Below are 20,075 nucleotides of genomic sequence, written 5' to 3'. Positions count from 1 at the left end.
CTTGTTCTGCTGCCTGCCTAGTCTTGAACCCTCTATGGCTGCTGTTGCTATACGATGCCACTTGTGCACCGGCTTCTTCCCATGAACTGTAAATCCCTGGAGCCTTACCGATGAACACGGCATACCACTTGCCCTAGCAATGCACAAGAGCAAGAGTTGAAGCAGCAAATCAATGGAGCACACAAGTAGCGAGCAAAGCAGCACACAAACAACAATGGAGCAGAAGAGAAGAAGTAAAGCATGCATGATCATATAGCACAGCAAGTTCTATCTAGCACTACCTTGGTGTTAACCTACCACCACATCCAAAAGAGGGTGTTGTCCTACCACCGCAAGTTCACCATCAACGTGAGGGGTTACTATATACTACCTCACCAAATATACAGACCATCAAATAGTTTTTCAGCCCTAGCTACACAAAATGCACGTCGTCGTTGTCATCGTCGTCGGGGATCATGCACGCTCACAGGCAGCACTACTCTAATGGTAGTGCTTGCCTAGCCAACTCCTGAGCCACAGCATCCTTGTGAGCGTCTGCCATGGCAACAAACCCAACACCCTGGGCCTTGTTGTCAAGCAGGTGGCTGAGAGCTGCCATGATAGCCTCGTCGCTGAAGCCACCCCGGGTCATGACAGCGCCATACAGGTCAGGGTGGACGTCGAGGGGCTTGCACTCCCTGATGGTTGTTGCCACCTCCTTCACCGCCTCAGTCGTGCTGCAAAAGACATTGATCTCCTCCTCCACCAGGCCTCCTCTCTTCCTCTTCCTATCATGGACGGGGTTAAATGGCTTGTCGAAGGGCTTCACGAAGGGCTTGTCAGGGCCATCAAGGACCTCGACGTCCGGGGTCCCAGCAAAGTCTGGTATGGGAGAACCAAGAGGCTCCCCAGAGCCCATGGCATGCTTCCCAGTTGCCAGCCCGAAGGAGATCGAAGATGTGCTGCATCTGGCTATAGTTTTGTATGGGTGTATTGAGGAACTCGGCGTCCCTTGGGTGGTCCTAAGAATGAAACACAAGTGTTGTTAGTTGCGATTAGGAGTAGGCAATGGTGGACAGTATGAAAAGGAAGAGGGCTTTGAGCTAACCGCGACATGACCGGCGTAGTGCTCTGCCTCCAGAACTATGGAGCAAGTGTTCTCATCCCATGAGGCACCGCTAAGGTCTCTCAGCTTGGACACTTGGATCCATCGACCTCTCCACTTCCTTAGGTGGTTGTACACCTGGGTGGCAGACACCTCCTGCCCACAGAACTCGAACACCTGCTTCGCAACGGTATTCAAGTGCACCTCCTTGAAGCCCTTGTCAGTCCTTAACTCCACTAGAGATGAGCTCACACATCTTGTTCAGCACGAACATGGACATGAACGGCTGCCACTTCATGTTGTTTGACCTACCATCCTTCTTTGCCTTTGCTCTTGCTACCTTGAGTGCAGCGGCAGCAGCAGCAGTAGCAGGAGTTGACTCAACGAGCACTACTGGCACATAGAGGGAATCAGACGCGAACACCTCTGAATCAGGTGCCATATCGAACATAGGCTGCGAGTCCTCGACAAACGATGGAGCAAACTGGCTGTCGGACAGGACAAGGGCCTGACTAAAATCTCGCGTCTGCGTGGTCATGTCCTACTATCGTAGCACACATTGACAGTAAGAACATGGTTCATCACTATCATACTAAGCACATGGTTCATCGCTATCATACTAAGCATACCGGACAATCTATGAGCATGAACATATATCTACAACAAACAACCACTACAAATGGACCACGAATAGCTACAAATCACATATCTAAGCACGAATCAATACAAGCACAAGGTTCAACTTCCAACTCTACTACTAATCTAGCCTACCACATGCTTCAACATCTAGCCCTACCACAAATTACAACCGCAACATAGCAATCAACAATATGAGCTCACAGATAAGACCACTAATCAACCATGCATCTAGATCAAACCCTAGCTGTAGCTCAGATCTAGCTAGAAGGAATAGAGAGAAAGGAGGATTGAACTCACAGAGGCCATGGCTGCTGCTCGAGGACGAGGAGGGACGGTCGTAGAAGATCACCGCCGGCCGGTGAAGGAGCGCCGACGCCGTGGACCGCCGGCCGATGAAGATGCGCCGCTTACCTTCTCGTCGGTGCCGATGCGCGTCAGCGGGAAAGCCCGAAGGGAGGGAGAATGGTGGCAAGAGTTGGGGCGGTGAGGGAGGGGGCTAAATAGGGGTGGACTCCGCGGGAGGTGAGCCAAAATCCTCCCGTCGAGTTTTCGGCGACGTGGGCAAGCTTGTGCCATCTCCCTGGTCGCACGAGAAGAGAAGCGCGTCGCCCGAGCCAGGCTCGCGATCTACTGCCGATTCGGGCATTTCCCCTGGGCATGACCTGGACGTGCTTTAAGTTCCGTGCTATGCGGGTCGCACAGTAAACGCAGACAACCAAACGGGTCAAATTCTTCCGCCCAGGCCAGGCTGGGCCATATGCAGGCAACCAAACATGCCCTTATTTTGGGACGGAGGGAGTATTAAGGTACTCCATCCATTTCTTTTTACACTCTGCATATAAGATTTGTTTGAAGTCAAATTTCATACAATTTGACCAAATTTATATGAAAGTATACCAACATCTACAATACTAGAGGAATATAATATGAAAATTAATTTCACAATGCATTTAATGATACTGATTTCGTATTGTGAATGTTACTCCCTCCGATCCAAAATAAGTGTAGTGATTTTAGTTTAAATTTGAACTAAAAACATGACACTTATTTGGTTCGGAGGGAGTAATATTTTTTCTTTAAACTTCAGACAAATCTTATATGCAGAGTAAAAAGAAGTTACAAATCGAACATTAGATATTTTTTAGCATGGAAATCGAATGACTAAGGTGGCAAATTATGTTGTCGTGAGGATGGCAATTTGCTTTAGCAACAACATAATTTGCCATAAAACACGTTCAATTTGTCATGGTTAAAATAAAATATGACGTCAGATTCTTAACAGTCCCCAAAAGAAAAGGAGGAAGTACTAAGCTTCCTTGACCTGAAGCCTTCGTGTGTATCGTCGGTTGTGAGGGGCTAAGGGCCCCGCTTGTAAGGTATGTGTCCTCGTTGAGAATATGCACACCTACATAGTCATATATCCTAAAAAAGACTACATATCCGTAACACGTTGGCCAACTTTTCCGGTTCTGAGACGATTCTAGAATGGTATTGCATGTTTTGTGTGTGTATTTTCTCTATGGGTTTAATAGTTTTCTTTTGGATTTTACTTGTTTTCTATTTTTTATATTCATGTTTCTTTTTTCTTCTATTTGTTATTTTATTGTTTTTTCACATTTAATTTATTAACATTTATTGAAAATTTTGAAATCCATGAGTATTTTCAAAGTTCATGAATATTTTTAGTCAATGAACATTTCAAATTTGCGAATCTTTTTCAAATTTACAAATGCTGTTTGAAATCCACAGATATTTTTTTAAATTGCAATTATTTTTTATAGATAAATCATGTTTTCAATTCAAAACATTTATTAGAATCCAATAATTTTTAAAAAAAAAATAGTGAACACCTTCTGATTTAGTGATTTTTTTAAATAAAACGATAATCGGCTTTTTATGAGCTAGCAGTGGAGTTAGTGAAAAAATAAAGTTAAGCGTGCGAGTGTATTAGGGAGCCGAGCAGAGCGAGCGAAATCTTCATCGAGGCTAAATCGTGTAAGGAATAGGAGGGCAACCATGGTTTTATCTAAGCGTTACGAGGATAAAGCTTCATTTGAGCGTTATAGCAACAGTTCGATGGTTTTAGCATGGAATGGAAGCTCCTAAGGAAATCACACAACCACCAACAGCTAATATCAAGGCTAAATCGTGTAAGAAAAACACGACCACGTACTGAACAACTCCACTCTCTGCTCAACACAAATGCATCTCGAACAACATCCCAGTACCATATACGCATAAAGAAAATCCAAACCAGCGCATATAACATCAAAACAAACAACTCACTCCTATAACCTGCTAGAGAAAAAAGAATTAATACCATGAGTGAAAAAACAGCGTGGCGAAGCGCCCGCAAGCCTTTAGTTAATCTACCAAGCTCCCTAAATTTGGAGCCTCCTTGTGCGCCCGAAATGTGGGGTCATTATAGGTCCCGCATGTAAAGGGGTGTATCGCTGGTCGAGAGTAACACGCACACCTATATATCCCTAATGGGCCGGCCGATTTTCCCGGTTCTGAAAAGGTTATAGGAGTTTTTTTTTGTTTTTCTTTCTTTCTATGTTTACTCTACCGATTTTGATATTATTTTTTCCTATTTGTTTTATATTTTTATTTTGTTTTTCCACATTTTAATTCATGAACATTTAAAAATTGTGCACATTTTTTAGAATTCATGAATATTTTTTCAAATTCATGAATGTTTTAGTTCACAAATATTTAAACATTTTTAATTTGTTTTTAAATCCATGGACAAATTTGTATTTAACAAAAAAAATAAAAAATAAAAAGACAAGGTTTTTTCTTTGAAGCGAGTAGAAAAGAGAGCGTTTTTTTAGTCTACACACACTCCACTTTATTGATAAAAAAGTAACAAGTTTATAGGGATACAACTTAGCATGGAGAGTAGAAAAAATAGCTAAGCGAGCAAGCAGAGCAGGGAGCTGAGCTGAACGAGCGTGGGCTTCATGGGTTGGCTAATATGGGTGTTATAGCAGCAATTTCATGATTTCTGCATGGGATAGGAATTCCCAAGGTGCGTATACAACCATCACCGACTGACACCCATTGTGGAAACATGTAGGAACACCACCTCCACACAACGAGTAACTCCACTGACCTCTCAAAATAAATAGGCCTTCGTTTCTTTTTTATTCGCATATAAGAGTAGTTTTAAGTCAAACTTCATAATGTTTGACCAAATTCATTATACAGAATTATCAACATCTACAATACTAGAAATATAGAATATGAAAGTTCATTTAGTGATGCATCTCATGATATCGATTTTATATTGTGAATGATGATATCTTTTTTCTATAATTTTAGTCAAACTTTACAACGTTTGATTTAAGACAAATCTTATATGCAAACTAAAAAACCCAGAGAAAATACCGTCTTCAGCAGCAGGCAGCAGACCAACAGGATATACAAGTGAAAAAAGACACCATCAAAAAATATTAAAGCCTGTCTTTCCTCCTCCACAAGAAAAGTCTCCTTCCTCCTCCCGTCGGCGCCACCGCGGATTCGCCCCGCCTCCTATGGCCTTTGGCCTGTGGAGGTGCGGAGGATCTAGGCTCCCCGCCGGCGGGAGGGACCTTGTTCTCGTTTTTGCTAGGTTGAGCGTCTTGGTTGGGGCTGTGTGGCGGCGGTGATGTCCCTCGGTAGCAATAATGTCTCCCCCGTCCTATCCCAGTCCTGATGGTGTGAATAGCGTTGTCGGAGGATGTGTCGAGGTGTGTCTCTGTCGGATCTCATGGGATTCGATCGGTGCTGGTCTTCGGTGGATCTATTTGGATCCAGTTTTTGTTCGTCTTCATTCGTGTGGTTTCACGTTTGATCTTTCCAATCTACAACTCTCTTCACTGGCGATGGTTGCTGCTTTGGTGTGCTGGTCCTTTGTGGCCTTAGCCCGATGCCTTCCCGACTGTCTACTACAACAAGATTTGTCCGACTCCGATGATGGAGGGGCGATGACGCCGGCACGCCTTCGGCTCGCTCCAATGCTTGTAGTCATCGCTAGGTGGTCCATAGACCTAGTTTTAATTTTTATTACCTCTTGTGTTCTCTGTACTGCCATGATTGATGAATAGATTAGAAATTTCTCTCGCAACTCGCAAAAATAAATAAATTAAATCCTAAGCCAACACAGATAAACCCAATCAGAACAACCAACCGCAATAACCTGCTGGGAAAAAAGAGTTAATGTTAGGAACGAGGAATTACGCAGCGAAGCGGGCGTTAACCTGTAGTTGACTTTGACGATGGGTGGAGCCGGGCGGCAGAAGCTACAACCAGTGGCAGCGCAACACGTCTGCCGTCGCGGTGCGGGGCAGCAGCGGCGTACGAGACGTCGCGCAACACGCCCCAGGCTAAGCTACGGGGCGATACTAGGCTGTAGGGTACGTGTGAGTGCACGCACATCGCGCGTCCAAGTTGCAGCCGCGCGCTATGGGCTAGTGCTCGCTCGATCGCATAGTGCAGGGCGCACGAGAGTGACACGATGGAGCAAACGCAGAACACGGTGCCCCGCCCGGCCGCTGCGTGCGTGCGTGCGTTCGGGCGCGCACCTCCTCCCAGCCCCTGCCATTGCACATCCAAATTAAGCGGCATGTAGGCAGCTAGCTAGGTAGCCAGATAAACATACGTCTAACTGAACATCAGTAGAGCATAGCAGCCAGCGTAGGTAGCTCGTTTTCCATTCTGAACGTGGAGCGTATAGCTTGTTAAACACTGGTCGCTGTGATAGCTGCTGCCACGCCCAGGCAGGCACAGTGTTCGGTCGATAGTGGTGGTGCAGGCAGGAAGATATGGGCAAAGAGGAGGAGCCTTTTTGCCCCGGAAAGCGGGTGTGCGTGCGGAATGCGTGATGCGTACGTGCACTGGAGCAGCCGGCAGGAGGCAGGCAGGCACAGGAGGCCAAACGCTTTCTAATAGGAGGGAGAGAGAGAGAGAGAGCTCGACGACAGCGGCAAGCACCAAGCTATGGATGAAGCTAGGAAGGAACCGCACGGCCGTACGCCTTATCCGAGTGGGTCGATGCGCAAGTCGATCCGGGCTAGCTAGCTTCCAACCCAGGGCTCTGTGGCTTTCCGGCCATGCATGCAATGCCAATGCCAATGCCAATGCCAATGCCAATGTGCCCTAGTAGTGGCTAGTGGCATGTATCATTGGATCTTCCTCGATCTTTCTGCGTCCCCTGCTTTCCTCTGATGCTTATTCCTATCCATCTTTATGCGGATTGGTCCATTGGATCGGTGCCCCGCTTTTGAGTGGGTAGAATCCATAGATAGGTCCCCTGTTTCATCTGCTTGGCTTGGATTGGATTGGCGTCTCCAGCCTCCAGCACTAGTGATGGTTCCCTGTGTCACGAGTGACGGCGAAGTAGAGCTCCCGAGTGTTCACCTGCCCGTATTCCTACTGTTCGTCTCTCCAGATATTTTTACATCTATCTACTGTTAGTGAAGTGAAGTGCGAAATATCTAGATAGATATGTAGATAGATGGATTAGTAGTGATCCCAACTGTTTGTAATTATACGCATAAACGAACGAGGGGGTCGCATTTTGTTCGATCCAGGAACGCCAGCTACCGGAGCTAGTGCTCGTGATTATTGGAATGGTGATGTATAATGGCATCACCGTCCATATATATACACGAAAAAACTAATATGATGACCGTTCAAGATGATCACAGGGCACTAGCGCTAGCAGATTAGAGGGTCGGAGGAATCCAATCCAGCCATTTCCATCCTTTTACTCCCTGATAATCTTCCACATTACTGCTGCTATTGCCAATGGCAATGGGCGATTGTTAATCGCCGGTCAGTTATTGTGACTCGTTGTATGCATGCACTGTCGACTTTGACCACGGTGATGCTCCATTGGTAAGGTTTTGGGTCAAACCATCACCCCGCTGCAGCTAGCCCTCTCTCTAACCCACTAATTAACAAAGCTTCGACTGTTGCCGTGCTCCTAATTTTCTGGTCTCGGCCAATTGGAAACGTTCTAGAACTTCTACCTTCTTCTCTGTACGTTCAAGCACGGAAGTCAGAGGCAATGTTTGATAGTAGTACTACCCAGAGCAGTCAAACTGATGTTGCTCCATTTTTGTCTTGAGTCGACAAACAAGAGAATTTTGCTTTCAAGTCAAATCGACTCTAGTGGCCTCATTCTACGTATGTTCAACATTTGACCCTTCTTCACCCCACGTTTCATTTATTTAAAGTTGCAGGTTCAAATAGCATGACTACTACGTCCAAATGACCCCAAAAGGGGCTACGGTTCAATGTACTCTTGTGTCTTGTCTGCAGCGAGAGTGGGACAAATTGTAATGATACAGCTACTGCGGAAATTTAATACTCACTCTTTAAACTAATGTTTTTCGACTCGCTCAACTTATGTGGCAAGGTTCTCCGGGCGGCAGGTTTCGCCAACTGCAGACTTCACCTGGTAATTCAGGGCGCCGCTTAGGTGTCGTTTCTTCAGTTGGCTGGCCATGAAGGATAGATGTTGGACATTCGTGAGGCTTGCACGACATGGCCTGCCTCACCAAGCACCCTGCCCCATGTGTGATCAACATCAAGAATCCATGCAGCACCTGATGTTAGAATGTAGCTTTGCAAATCAGATTTGGCTGGCGGTAGGCAGACTTGCCAACAAGGAGGAGGTTCAGCCCAGGTATGGGGAATCGCTTGAGCAATGGTGCCTGCGGCAGGAGGATGTCTCGGCTAACCAGAAAGCGCACAGAGCGAAGTGTCTACTGGTCATGTGGACAATATGGAAGCATAGGAATGATGTGGTGTTTAATGGAGCAACGCCATCATTTCAACAAGCCATGCAACCGATTCATGAGGAAGGACAACTGTGGGCGAGAGCAGGCCTCTTCAAGGAGGATAATATCGGGTTCGAGGTAGCTCAATTTGCGTGGGATGTCAGCAAGTAGTAGCCTTTGGTAGTCTTAGGGTAGGCGGAATTCCGCTTGTAAATAACTATGTAACGGTGGACATGGGTTTCGTACCCTTTCTTCTCTAATGAATGATACGCACCCTCTCGTGCGTATTCGAGAAAAAAAATAATACTTTTTAGATCATTAAAAATCTTATATTAATTTACAGAGGGAGTATCTGATTGGACTCATTTAATACTCGTTTATTAGGCTAACCGGCAACACAATGGATATCACCCTCATTTGGCAAGAAAAATGCACTTTAAAATCAGACAAGGCTGGTCTTAACTAATAGACTTATACACTAGTGCCAAAAAAGCTCTTATTTTATGGGACAGAAAGAGTATAACATAGAAAAAAGTAGAGTTAGTCATAGCAAGGGCGTACATGAGCAAGAAAATCTTAGCCGCCACTCGCTTCATCCCTTAGGGCGGCTCAGGAGATCCCATCCGCCGCCACCAGAGTCTCTTCTAGGAGCGGTAGGGATATCCTGTGCGTGCTCGTGGCATTGCTTCCTGGCGGTTGTACGACCACAGTGACTAGATCCTGCCTTGTTAGAGATGAGACGACTGCGATAGGTAGGGTAGGCTACGATGACAGTAGATCCTCTTCTCCGTCTATGTGTTGATGGCCCTAGCTCGATGGCCATTCCACAAGCACAGGCCATGCTATATGAAATTTATCCATTAATGTTGCTTTTAGCAGCGAGCTTTGGTTTGGTGATCATGCATGTGATTCTGCAGCTTGGCCACCAGGGTTCAATTCCCAAAATTTACGCATGATGCAAAATGGTTATCATCCATTTATTTTCCTTGGGGACTAGGCTTGGTGAATGGTGTGGTCATCCACCAAGAATAAATCCTATTACTCATACTAAAAATATCTTTAAGGACTAGGCTTGATGTGTGGCGAGACCAACTTGGCATTCTCGGGGTGGTGTGTGGTGCTGTGGTAGAGACCACTCGGAAGTGCGACGACGCCCGCATCTACATATGTGGTTCCGCCTTGCTTGTAGGCACTATAGAGGTGAGGACGGCTATGACCGCTCAGCTCTGGTGCTCCCTGCTCAGATCAAGCATAGGGACGACGACATGGTACGTCGCGAATATGTGTATGTGGTGTAGTTGTGCCGGGTGTCGTAAAATCCATCCTCGATATTGGGGTGATGTGGTGGCCTGCAACACGGTGACATGCGGTTTGGCCCTTCCTAGTCACGCCCCTGTACTTTATCTGGTTTCCAGATATGCGAGGAGAAGTCAGGCCTTCGCTGCGGTGAGGGGGTGGTTGTGATAGTCCAGCCAACGAGACGATCGGGTGGTGAGACCGTTAGCGAATGTTGATAATGGCGACACCTACACACGTTGTTACCATTTTGAAGGCGTCAAAGATGCATTTCTCTTCTCCCTTCTCCTTTTGCTCCAAGGAAAAACCTAGGTTCGGGTTCCCTCGGACTGGGTGATGATGTCACTTGTGTCTTCGTACCCTCCCGGGAGCATCAGTTTGGATATGATTTCGGTTGGAGGGGCCCATGGTTGTCGTTGAGGCTTGCGCTAACATCACTGCTTACCTAACTCTCAAATGCCTTGATTTCGATGGCTGATGCATGGTGGTGGTTAGTGGCAATCCAGCACAACAGTGTGGTGAGCGAGCGAGAAGATAGGTCTAGAAGGGGGGGGGGTGAATAGATGACACCTCCATTTTGCATCATGTTTTCCAATTGTTATTTATAATGTTTTGATCAATATAATACTTTATGGTGCCATTTTAATGCCTTTTCTCTCCTAATTTTCAAGATTTATATGAAGAGGGAGATTGCCAGCAGCTGGAATTCCGGGCCTGAAAAAGCCATGTCAGAGACACCTATTCAGCACATCTCGAAATGAGCTGAAGTTTCACGGAGAATTATTTTGGAATAAAAAAATATTGGTGAAAAGAAATACCATAGGGGCCACCAGGTGCCCACGAGGCACCAGGGCGCGCCCACTCCCCCAGGCACTCCTTAGTGGCTTGTGGGGCCCATGACCAGCCTCCGGTGCCCATCTTCTGGTATATAAGCCCATTTTCCCTAGAAAATAAATAAGTAGAGGGCTTTTGGGACGGAACGCCGCCGTCTCGAGGCGGAACCTGGGCAGGAGCACTTTTGCTCTTTGGTGGAGCGATTCCGCTGGGGATACTTCCCTCCGGGAGGGGGAAATCGAAGCCATCGTCATCACCAACAACTCTCTCATTGTGGGAGAACCAATCTTCATCAACATCTTCACCAGCACCATCTCATCTCAAATCCTAGTTCATCTCATGTATTCAATATTTGTATCAAAACCTCATATTGGTACCTGTGGGTAGCTAGTAGTGTTGATTACATCTTGTAGTTGATGCTATTTGGTTTATTTGGTGGAAGATTAAATGTTCAGATCCTTAATGCTATTCCATACCCCTCTGATCTTGAACATGACAATGATTTGTGAGTAGTTAATTTTGTTCTTGAGTACATGGGAGAAGTCTTGTCATAAGTAATCATATGAATTTGGTATTCATTCAGTATTTTTATGATATGTATGTTGTTGCTTACTTTAGTGATGTCATGTGAACATACACTACATGACACGTTACCATCCTTGGGCCTAAGGGAAGGCATTGTGAAATATAGTAATTAGATGATGGGTTGCTGGAGTGACAGAAGCTTAAACCATAGTTTATGCGATATTCTGTAAGGGGCTGATTTGAATCCATATGTTTCATGCTATGGTTAGATTTATCATAGTTCTTTTTTGTAGTTGAGGATGCTTGCGAGAGGGGTTTATCATAGTAACTAAACTACCTATTACTGATAATTTCAGTGCTTGCAGAAAATACCTTGCTGAAAACCGCTTGTCATTTCCTTCCGCTCCTCGTTGGGTTCGACACTCTTACTTAACGAAAGGACTACGATTGATCCCCTATACTTGCGGGTCATCAATTATCTTTTCTGGCACCGCTACCGGGGAGTGAAGCGCCTTTCGTGAGTGGAATTCGGTAAGGAAACATTTATATTACGTGCTGAAATTTACTGTCACTTGTTACTATGGAAAACAATCCTTTGAGGGGTTTGTTTGGGGTACTTCACCTCGACCGGAAGCACAAAGAGTTGCTCCTCAACCTACTGCACCTACTGAAAATATTTATTATGAGATGGTGCTCCTCTATGCCATGGCTTCCGTCCACGAAGAACCAGCCTCACTCGGGGTAGATCTTCACGAAGTAGGTGATCTCCTTGCCCTTGCAAACTCCTTGGTTCAACAACACAAGATTTGGAGGCTCCCAAGTGACACCTAACCAATCTACAAGACACCACTCTCCAAAAGGTAATATAAATGGTTGTTGATGATGAACTCCTTGCTCTTGTGCTTAAAAAGATAGTATCCTCGACACTCAGTCACACTCTCACAGATTTGGCATGGTAGTAGAAGGATTGGGTGAAAAGCAACTTGAGGGAGCTGACGATCAAACGGTCGGAGTCCCCTGATTTCAACACAATAGTAGGTGGTTCTCTCTCAAAAAATGGATATGGGAAGTGGTAGTTTTGTCCTGGTTGATGTTTCTGAGAGTAGGTGGTGTGGGTGGGGTATATAAAGCCTTCACCAAAAATCTGACCGTTACACACCTTTAGGCACAACTCGGTAGGACTAGATGATACGTCTCCAATGGCTATATAGAACCAATTGAAGTTCTTCTTTGGAGGCGCGGGGGAGAAAACTGGAAGCCCGGGACGGGCCGGGTCCTAAAGCGGGACGTCGGCTATATAGAACCATTCGGCGGACCACGTATTGACATCCTCTTTGGGAGTACCCAGAAGATAGTTGATACGTCTCCAACGTATCTATAATTTTTTATTGTTCCATGCTATTATAGTACCAATCTTGTATGTTTTATATGCAACTTTATGCAATTATATTTTTTTTTGGACTAACCTAGTAACTTAGTGCCCAGTGCCAGTTGCAGTTTTTTGCTTGTTTTTGGCTTTCCAAGAAATTAATATCAGACAGAGTCCAAACGGAGAAAATACTTTGGATTAATTTTTGTGGGCCCCTTGATATGTCTCCAACGTATCTATAATTTTTTATTGTTCCATGCTGTTATATTATCATTCTTGGATGCTTTACAATCATTTTATAACACCTTTATATCATTTTTTGGGACTAACCTATTGACATAGTGCCCAGTGCGAGTTGCTGCTTTTTGCTTGTTTATTACTTTGTAGAATATCAGTACCAAATGGAGTCCAAACGCAACGAAACTTTTTGGAGATTTTTTTGGACTAGAAGACACCTTGGGGGCCAAGAAAGCACCAGAGGGGATCCCCGTGGGGACCACCTGGGTGCGCCAGGAGGCCCAGGCGCGCCCAGGTGGGTTGTGGGCCCCACAGAGGTCTCCTGCACCGCCTCTTCGCCCTATAAATTCCCAAATATTCTAGAAACCCTAGGGGCGTCGACGAGATTCAATCTAAGACCATCATGTAGGGGTTCATCATCCTCATTAGTGCCTCTTCGATGATGCATGAGTAGTCCACCATAGACCTATGGGTTCGTAGGCAGTAGCTAGATGGCTTCTTATCACTTTGTGATTATCAATATAATGGTCTCTTGGAGATCTATTTGATGTAAACCTTTTTGCGGTGTGTTTGTTGGGATCCGATGAACTTTGAGTTTATGATTAGATCTATATTCATGAATATTATTTGAGTCTTCTTTGATCTCTTATATGCATGATTATTTATAGCCTCGTATTTATTTTTCGAATCTTTGGTTTAGTTAGGCCAACTAGATCGATTTTTTTGCCATGGGAAGATGTGCTTTGTGATGGGCTCGATCTTGCGGTGTCCTCTCCCAGTGACAGAAGGGGCAGCAAGGCATGCATGTATCATTGCTATTAAGAATAACAAGATAGGGCCTATCCCTACATGAATAGATCTTGTCTACATCATGTCATCGTTCTTATTGCATTACCCCATTTCTCCATGAACTCAATACACTAGATGCATGCTGGATAGCGGTCGATGTGTGGAGTAATAGTAGTAGATGCAGACAGGAGTTGTTCTACTAATCTTGGACGTGACGCCTTTATATTGATCATTGCCTTGGATATTGTCATAATTATGCGATCTTCTATCAATTGCCCAATAGTAATTTGTTTATCCACCGTACGCTGTTTTCTTGAGAGAAGCCAGTGCGAAATCTACGGCCCCGGGGTCTATCTTTTATCATATTGCTTTCAGATCTATTTTTATCCACATTTGTTTTCAGATCTATTATTCCAAAAAACCCAAAAATACTTTGCTGCAGTTTTTATTTGCATCTTTTATTTCGTCTTTTATTCAGATCTATTTATCCAAACTCATACAAACCAATCTATCTTTTTACCGAGGAGGGATTGACAACCCCTCTTACGCGTTGGGTTGCGAGGATTTGTTCTTTGCGTGCAGGTACCATTTACATAGTGTTGCTTGGTTCTCCTACTTGATTGATACCTTGGATCATAACTGAGGGAAATACCTACCATAGCTGTACTGCATCATCCCTTCCTATTTGGGAAAATACTAACGCAGTTTCAAGCCTCATCAAAAGGAATTTTTGGCGCTGTTTCTGGGGGAGACATCATCAACATCTATCAGGTTCGTAATCACAAATCTCATCTCCCTGTAATTTGCATTATTTGCCATTTGCCTCTCGTTTTCATCTTCTCCACTTCACAAAATTTGCCATTTTATTCGCCTTCTTCTTTGTTTGCCTTTTTCTCGTCAGATCTATCTTTTTGCTTGCAATCTTATTTGCATAGTCACGATGTCTCAAAGAAAGTACTGTGATATTCCTTACCCCAATATTTTTCTTGAAATTGAAAAAAGTACCAAGGAATATAAGACTACACAATTTGAGCACAATAAGTATTTTACCGAGGAACTTAAAGAACACTCTACTATGTTAGATGCTATAACAAAACAACTTGATGATATCAGTAGAGAAGTTTGTAATCTCCAATCCAAGTATGCTCATGCAGAAAAATTGCTAGGCAGAATATCCGATGCACAAGCTACCCTAGGAAATCAAATGGCCGCTAAGCCAATTTCCTTAGAAGATAAAAATGATGAAACTCTTAAAGTGATTGGTGTTTCTTCTATTAATTCCTTGTTTAGTAAAATCAAATTTGATGATAAAGGGACCTAAGAAGAGTCAACTTTAGCTATAGGGCGTCCCAATAATTCGGAGGGTGAAAATCTTGATGAGAAAAATGATAAAAGTGGGTTTGGAGAGGTCAAAACTTTAACTAGTGATGTGCCCAGTCTTTTGGATTACAAAGACTTTAATTATGATAATTGCACTTTGATTGATCGTATTTCTTTGTTGCAATCCATGATAAATTCACCCCATGCTTATGAACAAAATAAAGCTTTTACTAAACATATTGCGAATGCCATGATGAAAGCTTTAGAAGAAAAGTTGGAGTTAGAGATTTCAATTCCTAGAAATATTACATGATGAATGGGAACTTACTATTAAATTCAAGCTTAAAATTTATGAGTGTTTTTCTTTATGTGACTTGGGTGCTAGTGTTTCCACAATTCCGAAATCTTTATGTGATGTGCTTCGTCTTACCGATATTGAAGAATGTTCTCTTAATTTGCACTTGGCGGATTCTACTATTAAAAAGCCTTTGGGAACAATTAATGATGTTCTTGTTCTTGCAAATAGGAACTATGTGCCTATAGATTTTATTGTTCTTGATATTGATTGCAATCCGTCTTGCCCAATTATACTTGGTAGACCGTTTTTACACACTGTAGGAGCCATGATTGATATGAAACAAGGGAATATTAAATTTCAATTTCCACTAAGAAAGGGTATGGTACACTTCCCGAGAACAATAATTAATCCACCATATGAATCAATCATGAGGGCATCCTATGGATCAAAAATCAAAGATGACAACACCTGAATCTACGCATTATGCCTAGCTAGGGGCATAAAAGGATAACACTTGTTGGGAGGCAACCCAATGAATACAATTTATTTTTGCCGTTTTCTTTCTGTTCTTGAGTATTCACACAATTATGCTACTGTTATGATTGTGTTTTTATGTTTAGTTAGTGTTTGTGCCAAGTAAAGCCTTTGGGATCATGTTTGGTGATAGTTGATTTGATCTTGTTGAAAAACAGAAACTTTTGCGCCCAGTAGCAGAATTGTTAAAAACAACAGAAGCGCGATAAATTCTGAATTTTATACACAAGATTGATATTCAAATTGTCTACCTTTCCCTAATTTGTCTGAAGTTTTGGAGTTACAGAAGTATGGACAAAGTCCAGATTACTATAGACTGTTCTGTTTTTGACAGAATCTATTTTGGTTTGTGTGCTTATTTTGATAAATCTATGGATTTTATTGGAGGGTATAAGCCATGGAAAAGTTGGAATACAATATATATAATTAAATAATGAAATATGGTTTGCAACAGTACTTAGAGTAGTGGTTTGCTTTATTATACTAACGGATCTCACGAAGGTTTTGTTAGGTTTTGTGTGATTGAAGTTTTCAAGTTTTGGGTGAGATCACGATGGATGAAGGAATAAGGAGTGAAAAGAGCCTAATCTTGGGGATGCCCATGGCACCCCAAGTTAATATTCATCGATAAACAAGCAACTAAGCTTGGGGATGCCCCGGAAGGCATCCCCTCTTTCTTGTAACGACCATCGGTAATTTTACTTGGAGCTATGTTTTTATTCGTCACATATCATGGGTTTTGCTTGGAGCGCTTGTATTATATGAGTCTTTGCTTGTTTTGCTTTTTATTTTGTCACAAGTATCCTTGCTGGACACACCTATTTGAGAGAGCCAAAATTATGCTATGATTTGGTAGAATTGCTCTATGCGCTTCACTTAAAAAAATTAGCTATGGAATTGCTCTAGTGCTTCACTTATATCTTTTTGAGCACGGTGTGCTTTAATATTCTTGAAAAATACTCTCATGCTTCACTTAGATTTATTTTAGAGTTAGTAAATTTTTGAAGAAATTCTCTCATGCTTCACTTATAATATTTTGAGAGATGAAAATCTTTATGCTCATGTTCTTCACTTAATTTGTTTGAGCTTGTCAAAAGCAATTGCAATATGTGAAACTAGTCCCAAAGTGCTAGATATTCAAAAGGGATATAATAAAAACTTTCATGAAGATCACTGGACAAAATAAACTTGATTCTTTGCAATAGTTTTGTATATGATGATAATAATATATGAGTCATGTTGGTGAGTAATTATGCTTTAGTAAGAATATTGGTGTTAAGGTTTGTGATTCCCTATGCAAGCACGAAATACAATTGTTATGCAATGAAATTACATCCTACTTATGGTGCATTATTCGGTGTTAGTTATGCTTAATGCAAGTTTATGTGAATTTTTGTTTCTTGGTTGGTTGCTTCTCAATATTTTTGCTAGCCTCCACTTGTACTAAGTAGAAATACTACTTGTGCATCCAAAATCTTTAAACCCACTTTTGCCATATGAGTCTACAATACCTACCTATATGTGGTATTTCCATGCTGTTCTAAGTAATTTTGTATGTGCCATCTCTATTTTCGAAATGAATTTCCTTTTTGTGTGCCCGTACCGCTCAAGAAAACGGCAGGGGTGGCCTATATTTTCCATGCTAGATGTGTTATTCTCAAGACGTGTGTTTATTCACTTGTCATTGCACGAGAGTATGGCGGTAATAGGGATGCCTAGTCCCAATTTACTTTTTGTTGTCAAATAATAAATTCCCGGGAAAGTGTTGGTATGGACGGTACCTTTCTATACAGCTAGTCGTGGAGTGTGAAAGTATGGTGGAAAAAGGAATACACTTTATTTAATGTTTGGGAACCTCCTATGATATATCTAGCATGGAAAGTGTTGGGAATTACTTGGTCACTTTCTTTGACGGGAAAAGCATGCCTCTCAAAGAAAAATTATCTCCCAATTTTTGCTTTGAGCTCTGGCACCTACAAAAATCTCTACTTCCTTCTGCGAAGGGCCTATCTATTTAATTATGCAATTTTTATTCTTTAGTCTCCATATTCTCTTATAAACCACCAACTAGGGAGCACTACGATCGTACTTGAGCATTGGATGCAGCTAATATTCAATTGTGTTTCGTGAATGGATCAATGATTAAGCATGATGGGCTAGGGATAACTTTCTTTAGTGTTGATATTCTGAAAGACATGGTTGCTTGTTGATATGCTTGAGTATTGAAATCTTTATGTCAAAACTAGACTATTGCTTTGAACCATAAAAAATTCCAAATGTCCATGCTACAAAATAAAAGAATATGTGATGAACATGTTAGGCATCATTCCACATCAAAAGTTTTGTTTTTATCATTTACCTACTCGAGGATGAGCAGGAATTAAGCTTGGGGATGCTGATACGTCTCCAACGTATCTATAATTTTTTATTGTTCTATGCTATTATATTATCATTCTTGGATGTTTTACAATCATTTTATAGCAACTTTCTATCATTTTTTGGTACTAAATTATTGACATAGTGCCCAGTGCTAGTTGCTGTTTTTTGCTTGTTTTTTACTTCGCAAAATATCCCTATCAAATGGAGTCCAAACGCAGCAAAACTTTTTGGAGATTTTTTTTGGACCAGAAGACAACTTGGGGGCCAAGAAAGGACCAGAGGGGAGGCCCGTGGGGACCACAAGACAGGGTGCGCCCTGGTGGGTTGTGGGTCCCACAGGGGTCTCCTGCACCGCCTCTTCGCCCTATAAATACCTATATATTCTAAAGACCCTAGGGGAGCAGACGAAACACAATTCCAGCCGCCGCAAGTTCCAGAACCATGAGATCCAATCTAACACCATCACGGAGGGGTTCATCATCCTCATTGGTGCCCCTCCGATGATGCTCGAGTAGTCCACCATAGACCTATCGGTCCGAAGGCAGTACCTTGATGGCTTCTTCTCTCTTTTTGATTCTCAATACAATGGTCTCTTGGAGATCTATTTGATGTAAACCTTTTTGCGGTGTATTTGTTGGGATCCGATGAACTTTGAGTTTATGATCAGATCTATATCCATGAATATTATTTGAGTCTTATTTGATCTCTTATATGCATGATTATTTATAGCCTCATATTTCTTCTTCGAATCTTTGGTTTAGTTAGGCCAACTAGATTGATTTTTCTTGCCATGGGAAGAGGTGCTTTGTGATGGGTTCAATCTTGTTGTGCCCTCTCCCAGTGACAGAAGGGGAAATGATACATGCATGTATCGTTGCTATTAAGGATAACAAGATGAGGTCTATACCTACATGAATAGATCTTGTCTACATTATGTCATCATTCTTATTGCGTTACTCCATTTCTCCATGAACTTAATACACTAGATGCATGCTGGATAGCGGTCGATGTGTGGAGTAACAGTAGTAGATGCAGGTAGGAGTCGGTCTACTTATATTGGACGTGATGCCTATATATTGATTATTTCCTTAGATATCGTCACAATTATTCGATCTTCTATCAATTGCCCAACAGTAATATGTTTATCCACGGTACACTATTTTCTCGAGAGAAGCCACTAGTTAAATCTACGGACCCCGGGTCTATCTTTTATCATATTGCTTCCCAATCTAATTTCATTCACATTTGTTTCCAGATCTACTCCCTTCGTTCCTAAATATTTGTATTTATATATATTTCAACAAGTGCTTTCATACGGAGCAAAATGAGTGAATCTACACTCTAAAATATGTCTAGATACATCTGTATGTGGTAGTCCATTTGAAATCTATAGAAAGACAAATATTTAGGAACGGAGGGAGTATTATTCCAAAAAACCAAAAATACTTTTTTGCACCTTTTATTTGCATCTTTTATTTCATGTTTTATTTAGATCTATTTATCCAAACACATACAAACCAATCTATCTTTTTATCGAGGAGGGATTGACAACTCCTCTTGTGCGTTGGGTTGTGAGGATTTGTTCTTTGTGTGCAGGTACCATTTACATAGTGTTGCTTGGTTCTCCTACTGGATTGATACCTTGGTTTCATAACTGAGGGAAATACCTACCGTGGCTGTATTGCATCATCCCTTCCTCTTTGGGGAAATACCGACGTAGTTTCAAGGCGCAGCAGTCAACTACATGGCACTTCACCATCTTTGGGCCTAAGGGAATGCATTGTGGAGTAGTTATTAGATGATGGGTTGCTAGAGTGATAGAAGCTTAAACCCTAGTTTATGGGCTACTACATAAGGGACTGATTTGGGTCCATATGTTTAATGCTATGGTTAGATTTTATCTTAATACTTTTCTCATAGTTGTCGATGCTTGCGAGGGGGTTAATCATAAGTGGGAGGTTCGTTCAAGTAAGAACAACATGCAAGCACCGGTCCACCCACATA

Source organism: Triticum dicoccoides, chromosome 4B (genome assembly GCF_002162155.2).
Source record: "Triticum dicoccoides isolate Atlit2015 ecotype Zavitan chromosome 4B, WEW_v2.0, whole genome shotgun sequence".
Lineage (NCBI taxonomy): Eukaryota > Viridiplantae > Streptophyta > Magnoliopsida > Poales > Poaceae > Triticum > Triticum dicoccoides.
This window is presented reverse-complemented; position numbering follows the sequence as displayed.